The sequence below is a fragment of the Aplysia californica genome, unplaced genomic scaffold (genome assembly GCF_000002075.1).
Source record: "Aplysia californica isolate F4 #8 unplaced genomic scaffold, AplCal3.0 scaffold00209, whole genome shotgun sequence".
Taxonomy (NCBI): domain Eukaryota; kingdom Metazoa; phylum Mollusca; class Gastropoda; order Aplysiida; family Aplysiidae; genus Aplysia; species Aplysia californica.
In genome coordinates this window covers 386684-398869 of record NW_004797479.1, presented here as the reverse complement: position 1 = coordinate 398869, position 12186 = coordinate 386684, and the positions used below count along the sequence as shown (strand labels likewise).

General features: G+C 40.0%; 1 long non-coding RNA gene across 1 annotated transcript in view; it reads left to right on the top strand.

Annotated features, from left to right (window-relative positions):
- LOC118477767 overlaps positions 1–7854 on the top strand; it is a 9783-nt gene extending 1929 nt beyond the window's left edge. The window contains exons 2-3 of the long non-coding RNA XR_004858596.1: positions 5621–5754; positions 7397–7854. This is a non-coding gene — a long non-coding RNA (uncharacterized LOC118477767). The remainder of the gene's footprint in view (positions 1–5620; positions 5755–7396) is intronic.
- The last annotated feature ends 4332 nt before the right edge of the window (positions 7855–12186 follow it).

The window sequence follows — 12186 nt, the reverse complement described above, 5'->3', positions numbered from 1 at the left end:
TATATATGTATAAAAATGTAATCACCTTATCAGCTTGTTAAAGCCTTGCACCGCCCACCCATGCAGCATACCGATTTAAAGCTAAATAAATTCTGCTTCTGCATTATATCTGATACACTTTTATTTTTCGTCTTTGTTAAGAGACACTCGACGTATGGTCACTCAAAACTGACCTTAAAAAATCAGACTTTGCAAAACCTTTGGGCATCGACTCTATTAAATTTTGGACATTTCACCCCAAATGTCAGTGAGAGTTGCAAAAAAAGGGTATGAATTGAGAGCACAGTCGCTTTTCTTCAGCCGCTGTTTCATGGGCCTTCACATACTTGTAGGATTGATATCGGGGTCATTTACTGGTGACCATTCCAACTTTGATATGATTTGGTTTTCCAAAAATTGTCTAGATACGGCATCGGCTCTGTGAGGAAGTGCTTTGCTATGTAGGTATGGAGATATCTACTTAAATGACAAAAATAAGGGTAAGACATGACGTTCAAGCACTTGCGCGATGTAATCTACTAAACTAAGCCTTCCAGTGACTTTCATGAAGGAGATTTTGTTCATTCCACCCACGACAGTGGCAGTTTTGTGGCCTCTGTTCTTCACTGACTTATTGTGTCCAAAATCTTACTAACACAGTCTATTAAAAAAAAGGTTTCGTGCTCTACATGAAACCAAGTATAGCTCCAGAATAAAACAAAATCATACTAATGAGCATATGTGATGTTAAGTCCAGGTTTTGCGTGGTATTTTGAAGCTGCTCTATTTTCAGATATTATGTTTGAAAATATCGCCAGAAGATGCTGTTCATTGCAGACACAATAATATTCTCTTTTCACTTGATATTCAATAAAGTATATCAATTCCACCAATGCTGATGCACGTCAATACACGCGCTGACAAACTTTTATGTTTTCGCACATTTCTGCCAAGCCTGATTTTTAAGGTAAAATTTGAGTGATCGTGATACTGGGCGTCTCTTAACATAGATAAAATATTAGTGTGTCAGATGATGCAGAATGTATTTAGCTTTAAATTGGTATGCTGCACGAGTAGGTAGTGCAAGGCTTTAACACGATGATTGGATGGTTACATTTACAAGTTTCATTTTGACACCACTATACGAGTGTAATATACGTATGTGAAGATTGGAGTTTTAGCGGCAGGGAGCTAGATGGTAGGATGAGGGGTTATACATGTAGTTAAGAAGGAGGTGATACACATGGCCTCTCTTTTTTCTCTTTAGGCTTTAGGTATAGATGTTTAATTCCCCTATCGACACTATTTGGATTATTAAAAAATTAGGAAGCAGGCTTCGACCATACCTTTCTTGTCCAACCCGAATTGAGAGGGATATAGCGTCCTAGCTGAAAGATATAGCTACTCGATAAAAGTTCTGTCCCCAAAAGGGAATCGAAGTCAGGTCTACTGTGTTTGACGGTGAGATACTTTACCGCTCCATCTTTTAAAAAATAGTAAGTGTTTTACGGCACTTGCAACACAATAAGAAGGTCATATAAGTGCCGAACCGCTCCTTCACTGACGCAGGTACACCCTGATTCATTATTCTTCCATGACAGGTAAGAGCTCTCCGAGAAAGATGATTTTTTCTCTGTCTTTAATCACAAGTTGTTAGCACTCTTAACAAATGGGTGGAAGGTGAGTGCTGTGGTTTCGGTTTGTTTCTTTTCTTTCAAACACCAATTGTTCATATCTCTCATACCTCCTCTCTTTTGTATGTGAATTACTCTCTGGTTGATATTACCTCTAACTTCAACAGCCATGATATGGCCCTGTCGTTTTTCAAGTGTCGTGAAACTCATACAAAAACAAAACTGAAACTTAACTTCGAGAAAGATCGTTATCTCTTATTATCACAATCTTCCAGTCTTCCCGACAATAAAACTAATTTATGGCGAGAGGGAGGTACCCCTCAGGGATTTGGCGGACTCTTTGTTTTTTGTTTTGTTTTGAGCTTTTTATTATTTTTTTTTCTTTATTTATCCCACTATCGTATCATGGCTCCCTGAAGTCCCGGAGAACTAGAGCATTGTTGTAATTCATGCGCCGAACTCTCACCAGAATAATATGGAGTATTGTTCTCAGCAAATGGAGGTTTGACGTGTTCACTGCTGCACAGTGCGAGCTAGATGTTATCAGTTATCAAAGCGGAGTAATCAATCATCATTGTGGAGGTTTGAGGACAGGCGTGGACAAGGTGTTGTCTGTTAGTTGTAGTTCTCTAAATGGGACAAGTCTATGATGTGTGCAGTTTTAGAAGAGATTTTCAGGCGCTCGCAACTGCATAAGGTCATATGAGCGCTAGAAGATTAGAGGTGTTACAAGACAGTAACAAACACAAAAAGAAGGAGGGGAGTTAAAGACGATAGACGTTTGATAGGAAAGAAGAAGCAAACCACACCAGAGCACACGCCAACCACCCACGGACAAGCCTGTGATGTGTGAAGTTTTATAGGGACATGTCTGTTGAGGAGGGGCCAGAGGGAGCTTTGTTCAGAGCCAATTGGTCGCTTTTTAAGCACAAAGGGGCTATCCCGAAAAATGCTGTTTTGAGAAAATCGAAGGTAAAGTTTTTGCCCCTTGTTCAGTTTCTTTAAAAGAGCTTTCTCTAAAACCAGACAAATGTACACACCAATGAAACCAAACTTCTGCTAGAATCTATAGGTAGGGCAATGCCCACTTTTGGTGTAGGTCAAGATTTCTGGAAACCCCGGAAATCTGGGTTAGCCCGTTTGTCCTGAAAAGCGACCAATTTTCAGTTTCAGAAAATATATGTATCCTTTTAAGACAGATCTCTGTTACTCATCCTACTTTTTGAATAAGGACAGACTTTTCCAAAAACCCTTTTTTATGACCGAAAAGTAATGCATTGTGTTTATTGTAAATTGGTTTTTTTTCCTTCTGAAAGTTTAATCATTTCTCGTGCTAAAATCTTCCGACAAGACAGAGATATTTATGTTAACATTATTCCGTGAAAATTTCGCTGGTGGAAGGTTAAAACTTTCAAGATACAATGTTCTTCATAAAGTATGCCATGGAGAGAAAAAAAATTAAAATCCAAGACCAATTTCTTTTCGCTATTTACGAATAGGGTCCTTCTCATTTTGGTCTAGGATTTCCAACGATACTTTTGGACGTGAATGGTATGTACTGTGTACATCAATAAATGGCTGAGATCGCAATGGTTTCAACGACACTGCTTTCTAGTGCTTTCTCTCTACGGAATGACTTATTGCGAAGGCTCAAATTTCAGTCATTTCCTGAGTGCTTGCAGAATTAAAAACACTCGGCTTACTTGCTGGCAATACATTTAAGTTTTATATACTCTTTCATGCAAAACAATCTCCAGTAATGGATTACTTCTACAATTTCTCGTCAGAATTATTTGTAATATTTCATCCCCAGACCAGTAAATGTTTCTGGTATCTTTCCAGTTGATTGCCTTACATGGTTCAGTTCGCTCTTAGCCAAGGACAACTGCTCAGTAGTGAAAGAGTTAAATACCAATGCAAGGTACAACGCTGGTTAAAAGCAGAGAGGGTCACTGGTAAAAGTAGACTAAATCACTGCACACACCCCTCCGCCTTTTAAAATTTGAGAGGGTCTATCTCGCATGGGGTTGCGCGACCCATATGTTGCCCCGCCCAGAGAGGAGACCCCGAGCATTCGCAGTAGGCCAAGGAAGTGCCACAGGACTCAGGTGGCGTTGGTAGTCGAGTGGTAAGGTTAATAGACACGTCATCGTGAGACTGCGGGTTCGGGGGTTCAGACCTCAGTTCGGCCGGACGTTGTGCCCTTGGGAAAGGCCCTTTGCACCAATTTCCTATTTGGGGCGAAAGCTTTGTATACGGATGTTTAACTCGTAGGTCCCGTCTTTTAAATAACCTTAGAGTGTTGTTGGGGGCGTTAAACATTATACCATTTCATTTTTTATATGGAAGGTTCAAGTTGACTTTTACCAGAACAAGTTTCGCGAGTTCGTATTTCTCACTATACCCCGCCCAAAAGTTCTGAATACAAGAGCTGGCAGGAGTCCAAGTCGGGGGCCGGATTAAGAGCGCAGGGGAAAAACGGGCATAGTCACAAACTGAAAGTCGTGAGAGTAGCAATGTTGAACGCTTGTTGACTCATAACTGAATTTCTGTTCAGCTGTTGGTTGATTGTTGTTATTTGATTTCCTATTCATCAAACATAACCCCAAAAATAAAAAAATAAAATAAAAATAAAATAAAAACCCACCAGTCAAACAAATTATGAAGTTCGGAGTTCACAAGCTTAAAAAATGACACCCTTACAATGTCCAGTTTGTGACTGTGCCCATTTTTCCTGTGTGCTCTTTGAATGTCTCATTGACCAAAGCAGGAGAACACTGGCTAAATTCTGTTGAAATAGCCAAATTCTCTAATGCGAGACGAAAAGTAATACAATAGCGTCATGTCAATTCAAAGGCATGTCACGAAATAGTAGCCTATAAATTTTAATATTATTTTTATGTTATGTATTGCTTCAGTGTGGACAGGAAGGTATTTCATCAGATTGTAATATCTAAGGCTATTTTTGCTTCAGTGTGGACCCGGAACTACTCATTTCTTTTTTTCAAGACGGACACTTTAGTTTTGACTGATTTTCAACTCACCGCGGGCGATATTAAAATATTATTCATTATATAAATTACTATATTAATGACTGGGTGGGCTCGCATCGTCATCATTGCCTTTCTAACCCTGGATCAAGATATAGGCCACGAACAAACACTTTCCACCTTTCCCTATCTTGGGCTAGTCACTTAATGTCACTCCTTGTCTTCCCACTTTTCTGTACATCGCCGGCTCACACGACATACTAACCCCCCCCCCCCCCCCCGGGGCGGTGCCACTGACTAAAGTGTCTTTAGGCCATTCCCAAAAGGGGGACATTTCTCGTTCTAATGCACAGTAGAATTGTAAATGGGCTGATCCAACTATGTCATGCTCATAACTTTACTGTGCCTGAACCTTAACAGGGAACTGCTGCTTTTTCTTTCCTAATCCTTACCATCGTCCTTTTCCTCTACTTCTTTTGTATGTTTGTCACACTCGTGTGACCCGCTATTTTCGGGGCACCTTGATAGTCGAAATAGACTTTGTGCTGTTGAAGCTAGAGAAGTGAGCAGAGTAAGTCTGATTTCCTGTGAGGACTTCTCTGCTGACATCCACCCCTTGGCGCTCATATGACCTTATTATGCACTTGCAAGCGCCGTAAAACTTCTACTAAATAAAAATAAAAACTCCATGTCTTCCCACTTTTCTGTACATCGCGGGCTCACAGGACATACTGAATTCTGTAGGCAGACGGGATTCAAACCGCCGGCCGCCCTTTGCTGTACCCACGGTTTTATGCGCCCCAAAAATTATGACTTTATGCAAACTTAGCCCAAAAATAAGAAATTATGCGATTCTGTAATTTTAACAAAGAATTATAAAGGAAAATAATCAGAACTTATACAAAAAATGATCAAATTTTGCTAAATTATGCGGGGTGCATAAAACCCCGGGTACAGCCTTTGCTCCTGTGTGACACGTAGATTAGTAAGCAGAGTCATTCCTTGAACTTTTTCCAGGTTTTACAGTGTCACTCTTGACAAGGAGAGATTGCAAGTTCAAAAGTCTTCAACCTTATCTCAACCCCAACGGTACTAAAGGCACCGGCTGCTGACTGCTTCAGCCCGAATAGCACGGCTGTCTTTGTGTGTGTGTAAGTGTGTGTGCGCGTGTGTGTGTGTGTGTATGTGTTTGTTTGTTTGTATGTGTGTGTTTGTATGTGCCTATGTGTTTGTTTGTGAGTTTAGGGATGTGTATTGTGTACTTAAGTGTGTATGCTTGATTGTGAGTGTGTTTGTGTGTGTTCTTGTGTGTTTGATTTTGTTTGTGTTTGTAGTGTGTGCGCGCGCGTGTATGTGCATGTGTGTGTGTGTGTGTGTGTGAGTGTGTGTGTGTGTGCGGGTAGATGCGTGTGTGTGCACGCTCGTGTGTGTGTGTGAGTGTGTGTCTGTTTTTCAATTTCTTGTTCCCAGATTTTGCTGACCTTTGCTTGTCCCTTCACATTACATGACGTTTCACTTTGGAAAGACAATATCGATACCAGAACCGCTCTTACTATCGGCAATGATAGTACATAACAAGATGGGCCACTTCTCTCTTTGAGCCATTTAAAAAAGTGTCCTCAAAATTTGGTGGCGCCCTCTTCACAAAAGCGCACTTTTGCGAACAGAGTTACCCTACTTGAGTTTTAAAAAATGAAAGTGAAACTAGCAAGTTTTGGGATAAATTACGGAAGAAAACGTTTTTAAAATGGTTACGCTGACAAAAAACCTCTTCCGGAGAAAAGGGTGATGGTTTTCTTCGATTAATTTGACTTTAGAATGAAAGGCGAGAGGTCATTAAAATAAAAAACCCTAAAACTCCGCACTGAACGTACCCGAACTGCTGATGAACAGCAGTCGATCTGCGCACGCAAGGACGTGTTATTCCTATTCTTCTTTTGGAAAAACGAAAGAGAGCTTCAAAACAGACTGCAGCGCCATCTGAAGCAAAGAGCATACTTCCTGCGGACACTTTTTTGGCTGAGTGGCCCATCTTGTTATTCACTATCTTTGCTATCGGCAAAGATCGTATATAACAAGATAGTTCCGTCAGTCAAAAAGTGTCCGCGGAAGTCCGTTCATTGGTTTAGATGGCGCTGCTGTTTTTGTTTTGAAGCTCTATTTCGTTTCTCCAGAAGAAGAACAGGGATAGCGCAGTTGGTTAGTTTCGCGTTTATTGTTTTTTTTCAGAAGTAGGGTAACTCTGTTCTCAAAGTCCGCACTTTTTCGAAGAGGGCGCCACCGCATTTTGAGGACACTTTTTTATTTGGCTGAAAGAGAGGAGTGAACTATCTTGTTGTGTGCGATCTTTGATATCGATAGTAGATCTATGCTTAGGTAATATCGATAAAAAGTTAATCTTCGCCACCATTTCTCCCTAACTTTCAGTTAAGTCCGATTTTGTTAAAAAGGAATAAAAAAGAAACAACAACAACAACAAAAACCAGCAAAAAAAAAAAAAAGCAAAAAGCCCTGAAAACCATTTTGATTGTTTTCTGAATTTTAAAAATCTCCTTTGTCAGAGTACTCTTTAAAAAAAATTATATCTCCCTCTAGACAGTCTTCCTTTATTTTTTCTGGTGAAGCTCAACTACACACCCAATAAAAATGTTTCATCTTTTGAGTCAAACGATTACTGCAGCCTGTAGCAAATTTTGCGAGAACAACGTTATTTCCTAAGTTGTGCTATTCAAACATCGTCACGGCATGTGAAATAATAACGTTATTTTGTCTATTCATCCAATGCCAACCTAGCGTCCCTGACTGGATGACCACAGGTATACTGGGCTCCTGGATTTACAACATCACCGCCTAGGAGAGTTTCATTTGGCACTACCAGTACACACACAGAAGGATTGCCACATCTGATACAGACAGGAGTAACTAACGAAAGGGTGAGTTGTGTGCGGATATGAATTTGTATGGTACAGATTGAGTGTTATTGAGTCGATGTGATCCTCTTTACTCACACAAACTATAATTTGGTTCCTGCACTTTGAGTAACCTAGAAGTGTTTTGGTCTTGAAGATTTTAGGAGCGAACTAGTGTCGAGAGAAAGCTCAGACATTGCATTATGGCGACGTGGTGAAAGTACTATAGTGCGGTAAAAAATTCGTGATGCAACTTATCTTCAAAGTATATCTCTTTATCGGGTGAATCAATGTCATCCATACTTTACACAGCTTTTTGTATCAGTTTGTCTTAACTTAATCACATTTTTTTCTGCAATAAGTGAGGCTAGATTAAATAACATTTCTTCATAAATTTATATAAATTAATTATAAATCTTCGTCACAAAGAAAATGGGATTGTTCACAGCACTTCCCTCTTCTCTCTCACATATTTTGTACACGTACGCATATGGCCTTTGCCACAGCTCAGCAATGACACTTTTTGATGACAAAACTTGTTACAAGCCATTAATTTTATAGTGAACACTTTTCTTCACTAAAGATTCTCAAAATATGCGTTCGATAAAGATAGTATCACTATTATGGGAAAAAAGGACTTGCTTGTGAAAGCGATATTGTCCCCCTGTAAACCCCTTGCTTAAAATCTGTAGAAACCACTCACTTGGATTTTTGAATTCGTATTTATTAGTGAATTTTCTAGAATGCAGCTACAGGTGTTAACAAAAATATTGATCTTTTAAGACAAATTGATACAAGTCATCGTGCAAAATCTGGAAGTCTATGTTCAATAGTTTAGGAAATATTTGACTAATAAGTTGCGCCACGAATTTTTGGACCGCACTAAAGGCGAGTATATCTGTACTTCTACAGTCTAGAATGAGACACACTGTGGGCCAGTCACGCTTGTCTTTCCTAACCGTTACGTTGGTGTACCGAAAGGGGGGTAGGCCCATCATCATGAATTTCGTTCGGGAATAGTACCCTACGTCACAGTCTTTCAACTTTGAACTCGGACTGCAGAACTTCGGGATTATGGAAAATGTTAAACAACGCTTTTAGTTTCACTTTTAGTAGAGGTTTTACAGCGCTCTCTACTGCATAAGGTCATATGAGCGCCAGAAGATTAGAGGTGTTACAAAAGAGTAACATACATAACAAAGAAGAAGGGGAGATAAGGACAATAGATGTTTGATAGGAAAGAAGAAGCAAACCACACCAGCGCACCCACCAACACTCACAAATGACGTTTTCCTTTTTTAAATCGTTTTACACATTACATGAACCAGCCGACTCTTGCAACCAGCGTCTGTGGTGTAGCGGTTAGCAGATAGGCGCTTCGCTTTAACGCGAAGAAAACTTGTGGCTTGTGAACCAGGACAAGGCCAGGAGTCCCAGATACAACAACTATGCCACCCTTCAAGGACGTAGCGGACACGTTATACAGGGTGCCCACTACGGATGATCGGCCGATCGGGCTGATCGGGCCGATCGCCCGCGACTCGGTCGCCTCAAAAAACAAACGTGTTTGTTTTCAGTTTCAGGCGACCGAGTCGGGACGATCGGCCCGATCCAGCCGTAGTGGGCACCACGTATTATGTCCTACTAGCTGCAGACCAAAGAAATTCTTTGGGCACAAGCATGTCTAACCATTGGGCACACGTCAGGACCATGAATTCGCGTTTTTCATCGCGAGTTTATTGTTATTGGCCTTGTTATGTCTCAGATAAAGAATGCAGAAGTGAAAGTTCTATATTATTGTGAAGAATTTTACCCTACAACCACCCGCGGTCAAAGTGCAAGAAGTGGGAGAAAATAAAAAGTACAAGCCTTTTTTTTAGTTGGGTGCATTGACGCTTGACCCCACATTTTATTTGATATCTGTGCCTATTTTTGGGGGAGAAAAAAACATGTATCACTGACAGGAGTGTTTGGTTTTAGACGTTATCTCTTATCTCTTACAAAATCGTACGACGTTGCAGAAGGCGTTAAACCTTCATACTTTCTCTTTCTTTTTATCGCTCCCACTCTCATACATCCACACAAGGACACACACACACACGCACGCACATACACAGACACACACACGCATACATACACACACGCACACGCATACATACACACACGCACATACATATATACACACAAGCACATATACGCACACAAGCAGATCCACAAAATCGTACCCACACATACAAGCACGTACACACATACATATACTACGCACACGTAACTTCTTTCCAAGTCACTATTTTAGTTATCGCACCTCTCTTTTTTTTTGGTAAGTGTTTTACGGCGATCGCAACTACATAAGGTCATATCGTCGATGGGATTCACATACCAAAACATGCAGAAAGGCAATTTTTACAGATGGGACAAAAAGCTGATTATTGTTAAAACACGCTGCACAATCTTTCATATTTTTATACAAAAGTTTAAGTTATAAGTGTTGGGACCACTTACTATTTGATTTTTCTTAAATACCACAACCGATAGTTTTATTTCGCATGAAGCAGGTTATGAAATGGCAAACAATGTGCAGCACAATGCAGGCGGCCAGTTGGTTCTCTGCAGGTGGCCGGTTCCCTGCACAGCCGTGACACGAGGAGTCATGTAGCCGGTTTGGCCAAAGACAAAAAAGTACATGTACACTAGTCATCTCCGGTTTGGCGCAGCAGTGTGCCACTGTTCGCCGTCATAATAAGTATATAGGCCGAGATGTACGTGGACGACGGCGAGTTATAGTATTTAAACTAATAGATTAGATCTTTCTTAATGAAAGCTGACTGGCTCAAACTGGGTTCCATCTTAACCTGGTCAATTCATGCACAAAATGATTTAGATTAGAATGACAAGTTTAGTGCTTTGACAGGTTCTTTATCAGTAAATCAATTAACCCTGGTTACTGGGAGGTATGGTTTCAAACTTTTCACCCGTCGATTCATAATAAAGTTAACAACTTAGCTGCTCTCTCGCCGGGTATTTTACATTATGTGACTTAAGTACTAGGAGAAGTCGTCGACCCAGTGTCTGAAGGCCAATACTGTGAACAAGTGCATTGGTTAAGGTTCATCGCCCTATCAACACTATTATGTTATTGAAGAGGAAGAGGTGGGGAGGGGGGACTATATCTGCTTGTGTGGAAATTTAGCTGTACTACGTGAAACATCCCAAAATGTCAGGTCATCAATTGTTTGACTAGAATTGTTAATAAGAAGACCTCTCTATGTTTACAAAAATATCAAACAAAACCCCAAACCAACCCAAATTAAGGTGTTTGAAAAGCATCTTGCATGAACCACTGGTCTTGGCAATCCAAGTGCCGGTGTCTCCCCACATCCGTCCAGAATTTCTTCAGCACCTCGATGTATCGGTCTGTGTTCACAGTTGCAACATGTCCGTCTGCGTCTTCAAAAAAGAGGACACACCAAACCATGAGCGCTTAAAGCCACCCACACTGCTCACCTTTCTGAAGGACAGGATATTTCAAAACCAGTTAGAAAACATTGAAATTATGAAACAAGCAATCCGTGATGAAGTGAGAAACATTCCGCGGGAACTGTGTTTGGTCGTCATCAAGCATTTCAAACGACGCGTTAAAAGATGTTTGGAGTCCAAAGGAGGACATGTGGAGCATTTGTTTTAGAAATTTCAGAACAAAAATGTTTGTTCTTTAACTCCATAAGAGAAGTTAAATATTGTTTAATGTCACAAGGAAGGAACAATTAAATGTAATACAAAAAAAAAGAAGACAAAGATCAAATCAATCGTCACATGACTTTCCTTGCGAGAGAGTCTTTTTAGTAAATTGGCGCATTTTGTGTTTATGGGTGTTTTATTTTTTATGCTTTTTCCGTTCTGAAAATAAGTTTCTTCTGTATGAATTTTCTGAAAAAACACATCCTTTTCAATGAAGTTTATCTGTTTCAAATTTCATTGTTCTAAAACAGCGTTTGCGCGAGATATGTCGAAAAAAAAATCACCCTGTGGACCTTTCATGTACTTATTATGTCTCATCTAGATGAATAAATTATTTGACAAACCTAATCTAATAAATCGAATCACACAAATTAATGCTTTATATCAAAAGTCACACCATTGTTGACTGTAATATTATTTATCTTGATGAACACCGATAACAGTTTAAAATTCTGTCTAGTTCAAGAAAAAAAACGACGGAACGGTCAGGGTGAGACGCGGCGGGGAAGCATGTTACAGCCTAGACAGTTTTCGATGACACATGTCAACGCGTGTCGAGACGGTCTGCTGAAACCGAACCGGCAATGTACATGTCTGGTTTGTCGATGCCATTTTTTAAAATCAGCTGCAGGTGTCCGTTTTTTAAAGTCTCTATTAAAACTTATTTCTAGCACCTGCGTTTGTTGCCATTTTTTGTCCAAAAGTTGCCGCAAGAACATGGCAAAAGTTGCCATAAAACTTGCCATCAATTTTCAAGCTTTCAACTCTCTATGACGACGAATAATATATTGGTAGCCTATAGGTAACTTAATCTTATGCAGTAGAATTTTTTGTGCTCTGTTTTAAGCATCAAGAATATCATTTGTAGCCACACAGAGTGTAAACACGAGAAAAATAAAAGTTTCACCACAGAATGAAATAAAAATTAGAACAGCA